Source organism: Silene latifolia, chromosome 1 (assembly GCF_048544455.1).
Source record: "Silene latifolia isolate original U9 population chromosome 1, ASM4854445v1, whole genome shotgun sequence".
NCBI classification, from domain to species: Eukaryota; Viridiplantae; Streptophyta; class Magnoliopsida; order Caryophyllales; family Caryophyllaceae; genus Silene; species Silene latifolia.
In genome coordinates, this window is record NC_133526.1 from 107,588,299 (window position 1) to 107,597,310 (window position 9,012).

A 9,012-nucleotide genomic window follows, 5' to 3' on the forward strand; every position below is an offset into this window, starting at 1 on the left:
AATTAAACACAATCAAAACAGCTCAAAGCGCGCAGCAACCTGTCAAATAGCTGTGCATGTGCTACACAACAGCATAAGTAGCACCAAAGTGGAATACAGAAATAGGAAATAAAAATGTAAAACCGTTTAAGTCGAACAAATTTCCTATGTGAGCTCCTGAATTTATCCACAAAATAAAGGAGCGCGGGAGCAATTGTCAATATATGGAGGTCCCGATTCAAATTAACAGTTTTGACATGATGAGGACGTCGAAAAATCTTTAAATTAATCGACCACATGTGAGGGGGTATAACTTTAAAAGAAATAGCGCGAGTCAAACGAGGCAAAATACCATTAGAACAAACAATAATAAAATTGTTGTTTACTACCTCAGATTGGTTGCTCTCGACCACGGAATCGCTGACAAAAGAATGTAATACCTCATCCGCGCTAGGAGCAAATACCGTCTCACCGCTTCTTCATCACCTCCTCGGTGGAATCCATCCCGTAAATCGCAGACTTCAAGTGTATCCGACTCACTGTGAATAGGGAGGTTTACCGTAACCTTCATCATCGTCAGACTCGTCATCCAAATCAAACCAAAATGACGAACCAAAGCTCCCAATGGCCATTTCAGTCGATCGAGCAGAATAATCACTCGATCGACCACTTTCCTCCCGCATCTCACTCGATCGAGTAACACAACAATTCGATCGAGAATCATCCTCCTGCATTCCACTCGATCGAGTAAGAATACTACTCGATCGAGCAAGTTCTTCTGGAAAATCACTCGATCGACCAATAATTGTCACTCGATCGAGTGATACCTCCTGTACAGCGCTGAAATCTTCGCGTGGGGTAGTGAAATATGATAGGAACTCATCGTCCGAGTCATAGAAGTCATCCTCATCATTGGGCAACACGGTTTCCTTACGAGAAAAATCGCTCTCAGCAAGATAAACCTCTTCTTCTTGCATCTCACCGCTAACCGAGCTATTTGTGACTCCAGTTCGGGAATTCGAGCGTCCATATATCTATCACTCTCTTGCACTTGTGATACAAGCATTCTCATTAAATATATCGACTCCGCGATCTCTTCTCTCTCCATCTCACCGCTAATTGAGCAACTGCAGACTCGAGCTCATCAAATCGCGAGACATATTCTTGCACTTGGAATGCAAGTGCCTCCATCAAGGATTTCAGCTCCGCAATGTCTTCTTCTTGTATATCAGGGGAATCTTGTTGCGGTGGCCATTGATAGGGCGGATGTGGCGGCACAACTACAAACATTGTGCTCGCAGAACCACATCTCCCGCAGCGGATCACCGGCTGTTCCATATAATGGGACATCGGTGATGGGTCAAAGGTACTCAAGCCTTCCCTTTGACCGTCTTTCACCTAGAACTGTCTAGGTAGTACCTGTAAGGCCTATCAAAACAAAGACTAAACAAAAGATTAAAACGGCCTCAAGGAAAAATCCCGAGGCTAAAAACAGATAAAATTTAAACAAATAAATAAATAGATTGCCTCCCGAACGGCGCCAAAATTTGATACTGTCGTTTCGTACCAAAAATAAAATACCTAAGTACTACTAACAGAAGTCAGCGGTAAGTAGGGTCGATCTCCACAGGGAGGCGGTGTACTATCTAATTGTCTATTTATCTGTCTAAATGTCACTAATGGGGGTTTTGATTGATTGTTAACTGACTAGAGACTAAAGCGAGGGAAATGAATAAAAGAAATTAACAATAAGAGAAGGGTAGTATGCTAGGAGCCGGTCTACCGTGGCAGCTATCAAATCTTATACTATTGGGAATACTGAGGCGATTAAACTATTGATAAGAAGAGCTATGGTCGTCACCTTTCGGTCCTTAAACCGCCCTAGAGCGTAAACAGCTCAACTTTCGCCCTCACTGCAATACCCTATTGTAATTAAGCAAGCCTTCCCTTCCAATCTTTCGATCTAGGTCGGGGTTAACTAGATTTATGGTCTCCTGCATGCATTCATTCGACCGGATAACAGTTAAATTGCCTAATACAATTCCTATTGCAAGTCTAACCTATTCAAGTCAATTAAAACATCGCTACCACGGCTTCCCTAATCCTAACATACTAGGGGGAATTAGCTATGCATAATTAAAGGAAGAACAAGAAATAAAGGAGAAACAATAAATAACATTAAGAAATTAAGGAGAAAAAGGGAGAGAAATTACTGAATTAAATAGTCCGGAAATGGAAGAACAAAGTAACAGTGTAAAAGTAACAGTCTCAGAGAGAAGAGAAGAGAAGTAAAGTGTGAGAGAGTTTACATCGACATACTGACTCCTTATTTATAATAAAATAGGATTAGCTAAACCTAATGACGGAATTAAACCTAAAAAGCCCAGCCCGTCAACAATATCCACTCGATCGAGTAACTAAATCACTCGATCGAGCAAAAGCATAAAAGGAACTGGTCGATCGAAAGGAAAATTAGTCGGTCGAATACTTATTCATCCTAAAACCACTCGATCGAGAAGAAGTGTCTCTCGATCGAGCAAATGGGCTCTCGATCAAACAGAAATAGTTCTCGATCGAGCACCTCTCAGCGCGTAATTCCTGCTTCGCGCACTGAACTTCAAACGGCTGCCATTTCTTCGTTACTTGGGCAAATAGGGCGTGGTTGGTGGCGTTGGAAAGCTAAGAGGATAAGCTTTCACCTCCAACTGGAATCCCCTTAATAGCTGTTCTAGAACTCGAGATATGGCTCTTACAAGCAGGAACTAGCAAATTGAAGCGCTCTCTTGGCTCGCCTAACTTCCTTACTCCAATGCGCATCTCAAGATAGTACTTTCCAAGCTCCGACTCAACTCATCTCCTAAATGCATGCGTAGGGACATGTTTTAGGCTTGAATCCACTACTTATTGGTCCATTCCTGCAATTAAGACAAAATACACCAAAGTAGCATATTCGGGGCATTTCGTAGCATAAAACCACGATAAAAGCATAGAAATACGTGCATAAAATAGGCTAAAAAGACTATATAAAATGCACGTATCACCTATAAGAACATGCCTGCAATCTAATATGAAAGTAATCTCTACAACCGTACATATGCATTCCAACCAACAAATGACCATGACACATGCCGAGGTATATATGGGATATGTGAGGTATGGGTAAGAAGAGGCAAAACATTTTATGGAAAAATGGAGGTACAGGTGATCAAGCTAGTACCAAAACGGAACCATATGGCAACATCCTTCCTCTTGCTCAAAATCCAATAAAACAGTGCTATAGCAAGCACAAATCTCACAATCTCCGATATAACAGTAATCAACTAACTCCCCATAAGATAAGAATAAAACATGGCAGCAAAAATCGCCAAAAGATAAGGATTTGAATTATGCAAATTTGATTTCTTTTTCTCGAACCTCAGTCGATCGACCTATGATGCCAGTCGATCGACCGCTTTAACAGTACAGAACCTCTTTTTCTTTCGTTTTTTTCGAATAATTTCTTTTTCACTTCTTTTCTTTTCTTTTCAACTTTTGTTTCTTTCCTTCTTTTCTTTTCATTTTCCCAACAATCATCTCAATTGAGAATTTACTACCAAAAACTAAGTAACAATCCCAAGGACACGGACTACTAGCTTGACAAAGGACAGGCTATATGTAGGATGTAGTAATGGGATAAAAAGGCTATTTTTGGCAGTGTGGAGTTCATGGGCAAAACGAATAAGGGGAAAGCTCTACCACATGTGTCAACAAACCACAAACCGAATGCATACAGGTATTAAGCAGATTAAGTTCATATTTATGCACATTGATATGACATGTCTTATAAGGAGTACTACTCACATTCCTAGATGAACTGGTCATGAATGTCACCAGTTATAGGCTCTAAATCTCAGAAATATGATGTAGTTTGCCAATTTTCAAAGTCAAGTCTCAAGTTCAGCGAATAATTAACGAAAACTCGTGGATATGCACTTATACGATTCTACTAATAACATGTTAATTAGCAAGGCTTAGGCATAAACAAATGCAGATGCAATGTCATCATGGAAATACTACCGTTCCGACTCGACCTATATGCTAAAATAAACATGTATTTTTGTTTGAATTTTTGAAATTTTTCAATTTTTTTTGGATTTTTGTATATATGAAAAATGAAACAAACAATGTAAGGCAAAAATGTAAACGTCAATGCAAGCAAACGATATGCGACGCAAAAACCTTCCCCAAACCAAATCGCACAATGTCCCCATTGTGCAAAATCATGTAATGAAGAAAAGAGAAATGGGAATTTGCGGGAAAATAAACAAATAAAAATGACATGAAGTGGAACTCGGGAATCACAAGACTTTAAGCGCAGCAAAGGAAACCTCCCCAAACCAGCGTGAGCTAGGAGGTTTCAGTAGCCAGCAGTGCTACTAATGAGTACCTGAAAAGACAAACAAAATACCACGCATAAAATCGAGAAAGACAATAATGAAGCGGTATTATGTGCAAACTTGAGAAAAATAGAAGAAATAAATAAATGACGGAAGATAAAGTGGAGTAGAAAACTCCCTTAAGTCCGCAAATCAACCAAACATAGCAGGAGAGAGGTCGTAAACAGGTACAGCAGTGCAGGTCGGTCGATCGACCACATCAATCAGTCGATCGACCGAGGTGAAAGGAACAGTAGCTCCTGGAACCTGCAGATCAGTCGATCGACCACTCAGGCCAGTCGATCGACTGAAAATACTGCTATTACTTCTTATTTCTTCGTATTTGCTCAATTAATTGAGCTAAAGAGGTCTAAAAACCTGCAAATGCACAATAATACACGCTCAAAATTGCGCAAAACCCAAAATAAAGTCTAAAACGCATAAAATCCTAAGCAAGCAAAATAAAATGCGAAGTTTCGCGCACACAAAAGCAATAAAAAGTGTCTAACAAAAGCAAATAAAATGTTTGGACACCATGTGATCAACTAGTAGTTGATCAAGAACGGCCACGGAATGGCCCACTTCGTCGGCTTCTGGCTACTAGAGGTAGCCTCAACGGTGCTTATCTTATCAGCTGCACCCTTTTTAGCTTCCACGTCCGTATGGCTCAACGGATCAACACTTTCATCATCTCCCCAGTCAATGATCTCTTCAGACTCGTCAGAATTCAAATCGGACTTTCTTGCCTTGACCGGCTCGTCATCAACTTCCTCATAGGTGGCATAGCTAAGGCAACTAAGACCTCCTCGTGAAACGATTGGCTTCTTTGCGGCTGGAGTGACTTGCAGCTCTTCCTTCCCCAAACCAGCTCCTGCAATATCAGAAATAGACAAATCTTCCTCCACTTTGCTCCCAATCTGGGGCGGAGGGGTTACAACAGGAATAGAGATAGGTAAATCAGGAAGCACAAAGTACGATTTCTTGTCGAAATCAGATATTAAGTCACAGGCCACATGGGGTCCTTTTTCTTAGATGGCTGGGCAAAAACAATAGAATGCTTGCCCACTTTGAAAGTCAACGTTCCTAGACCGACATCTATGACTGCACCAGCAGTGTGCAGAAATGGCCTACCCAAAATAATGGGAATATGGGCATCCTCAGGCATGTCAAGTACAACGAAGTCGACGGGGAAGAAAAACTTCCCTATTTGGACGGGGATGTCCTCTAAGACTCCTATTGGCTGGACCGCAGATCGGGCAGCCATCTGTGCTGTCATATCTGTCACTGCGAACCTAGTCAATTTGAGCTTCATAGCTAGACTCAAAGGCATGACGCTTATACTAGCTCTTAAGTCACATAATGCCTTCTCAATAGAGAAGGTACCTATATTGCAAGGAACAGAAAAGCTACCCGGGTCCTCTAGCTTATGGGGTGCAGTGTGAGACAAATAAGAGCAGGACTCTTTGGTTAATGCGACGGTATGCACATTTTCAAGTGACTTTTTCTTAGACAGGAGTTGTTTCATGAATTTAGTGTAGGCAGGCACTTGATTGACCAACTCAAGGAAAGGAACTTGTACATTCAAACTACGAATAACCTTTTCAAATTTATTGAAAGATACCTGTTCATTTGTCGGCACTAGTCTCTCTGGATACGGGGCTGAGAGAAGTACCTTAGCCCTCTCCTCTAAGTCTCGCATGCTGACATCCGTGGACTTAGGCTGAAAGTCCACCACCTTCTCCTTATTGAAGCTTGAACCCTCCTCAGACCGTCTCAAATGTGAGCCATTAACCGTCATCGGATCGAACTTCGGAGTCGGGACTGACCCATCAGCACTCGGATCTTGCCCCAATACTTTCGGAGTTGTCGAACCCCGGTACAAATGGTATCTCAAATTATCGGGCATTGAAGGACGAAACTTCTCAATATCAGCAGGGGTCTCAGTCGATCAACCACCTTGCTCAGTCGATCGACTGAGGTGTACATTCCTTAAGCTCAGAACCCGCATATCGATCGATCGACGGGTATATCAGTCGATCGACTGATATACCTGGTAGACGCCTTGTTCTTGTTATTTTTCATTAAAGCTTTCTTTTGACTCGGTTCCGCCTCATTCTTTTCAGGGGCATCCTCGACCATAGCAGGCCCCTCTAGGGTAGACCCACTCCTCAAAGTAATGGCATTCAGGGTCTCTTTCTGGTCAGTTTGAGTCGGTAAGTGTCCGGGAGCTCGAGTGGTACTCTTACTAGCCAATTGAGCAATTTGGCTCTCTAGTAGCTTCATCCCGACCTCTCTAGCTTGGGACTCCTTCAGCAGCAAGTTCTTGAACTCAGTAAAATCGGAATTCTAGGATTGTTGTTGCTGCGGCACATAGGGAGGTTTTTGATATGGCTGTTTGTGTGGAGGCACATAAGCCTGCTGCTGCTGCTGTTGTGGAGGTTGAGTCGGATTCAGAACATTCTGGTTACTCCACCTCAAGTTGGGGTGGACATACGGCTCATAGTACGTGTTTGTTTGCCTATAGTGTTGAAAGGCAGCACAAGACTCAAAGGGGGCAGAACAATTCTCTGAGACATGCCCCTCAGCTCCACATCTTCTACGCGAAAGGACCGTCTCAAAACAAATAAGCGTTAACATGGTACATCCCACCTTTAGAAGCTCCTCCCAATTCATATTTGTCAAACCTTGCAGTGAGAGCTTCTAGTGCAGCAACAGAGGAAGATTCAGCAGCCCTCCTCTGGTTTCCTCTCGAATTCCCATATTCAGCCTTATGAGTGGCCAAATCATCGATGATCTTCCACCCCTTAGTCTCTCCCATGTTTTCAGCAAATCGGCCATTGGCTGCAGCATCCAAAATAGCCCTCTGATCGTCATATAGCCCATTATAGAACTGGTTGCAAAGACTCCATTTTTTGAACCCATGGTGCGGTATGGTTCGCACCAGTTTTTTGAAACGGACCCATGCTTCGTGAAATTTCTCATCAGGTCCTTGTTTAAAGCTCGTGATCTGAGCTCTAATGGCATTCGTCTTCGAGGCAGAGAAGTACTTTTTGTAGAATGCCAGGGCTAAGGAATTCCAGTTGGTGATCCCATGAGCGGCTCGGTCCATATCTCTATACCACTCTCTTGCAGCATCACGAAGGGAGAATATAAACATGGTTTCCTTTATTTGATCCTTAATCACACCGGTCGGCGGGGGTATAGAGCAGCAATAGTCAATAAAAATCTCCATATGCTTGGCTGCATCCTCATTTGCAGCACCCCCGAACTGGTTTCTCTCAACCAGGTTGATATAGGAAGGCTTCGGCTCGAATTTTCTCGCCTCCCCTGGTAGTTCGAATCCTTTGTAGAGATTCGCAGCTGTCGGCTCTGAGTGACTGGCAATGGTTGTTTCTTCAGCCATGACTGGAATTTCTGGAGAAGTGACTGTCTCAGCTGAAGAAATAGAAGCAGGAGATGTAGGTGGATCTTCCTCAAACAGAGCGTTCTCGTAGTAACTTGACAGAGTACTCAGCTCTTCCTCTGTCGGAAATACCCTTTGTGATCGTCTCAACTCGCGCAAGGATTTCTCGATCTCAGGATTTAATGGTACTAGTTCACCACCCTGTGACTTGCGCATAAGAAGAAACTACAAAAAGAGTATAAGAAAAGTTTAAGGAACGGATGTCCCTTAAACTAAGAAAGACTAAAAATGAAACAACTAAAAATTAGAACTATTGCCTCCCCGGCAACGGCGCCAAAATTTGATACCCGTCGTTAGGTGTCAAAAATAAATTTATAATCTCCAACTACAACTATAGCTAGCGGCAGTCGGGTCGAACCACAGAGAGGCAGACGTAATTTCTAGTTGTTTAAATTCGATCTAAGGTAACAAAAGGTGGGGGTTTGATTGGGTTTGGTCTATAACTAATAACAATAAAAGAAAAGTAAACTAATGAAATATATAAAATCAAGTATAAAAAGAGGTACTAGGATGGTCGGTTCGTTATAGTTTCGGCGGCAGCATACTAAACAGGTCCAAATCGAACACATGTGAGGCGGGAAACAAGAGGTCCTCTCGGTCCACTCTTAACAGATAGCATCTTTCGATCTCGCTATAGGTCCCTAATATCACTAATACTGACTCTCGTCCTGAAAAGTGACTAATAATCTAAACTTTACCTATCTTTCGATCTCAGCACAGTTTAGTCATGTTAATTGGTGATCTAACAACTGTCCCTATCTCTCGATCTAATAAGTCAGTCATAAATTAAGCATCTAACTGGTCGCATGCATTCGATTCGTTAAATACAACATTAAAATCAATTAAAACGAAAGGTAACCTCACGTGGTCAGTCGATCGACCAGGTATGGCAGTCGATCGACTGACACGCAATTCAGTCCAAATTAATACTATGCCGCCTACGCCATAATTCCCCTACATCCTAGCACAATTGATTTAGCTACTCATGGCTATGGCTAAAATAACAATAATATTGACGATAAAGATTGCCGAATTCATGCTAAAAATAGTAGAACAGACAATTTAACATAAACGATAATTGGGTTGGATTCTAACTAACAATTCTATATCTAACAACGCAATAAAGATGAACTGAAAGTAGGACAGAAGGAATAC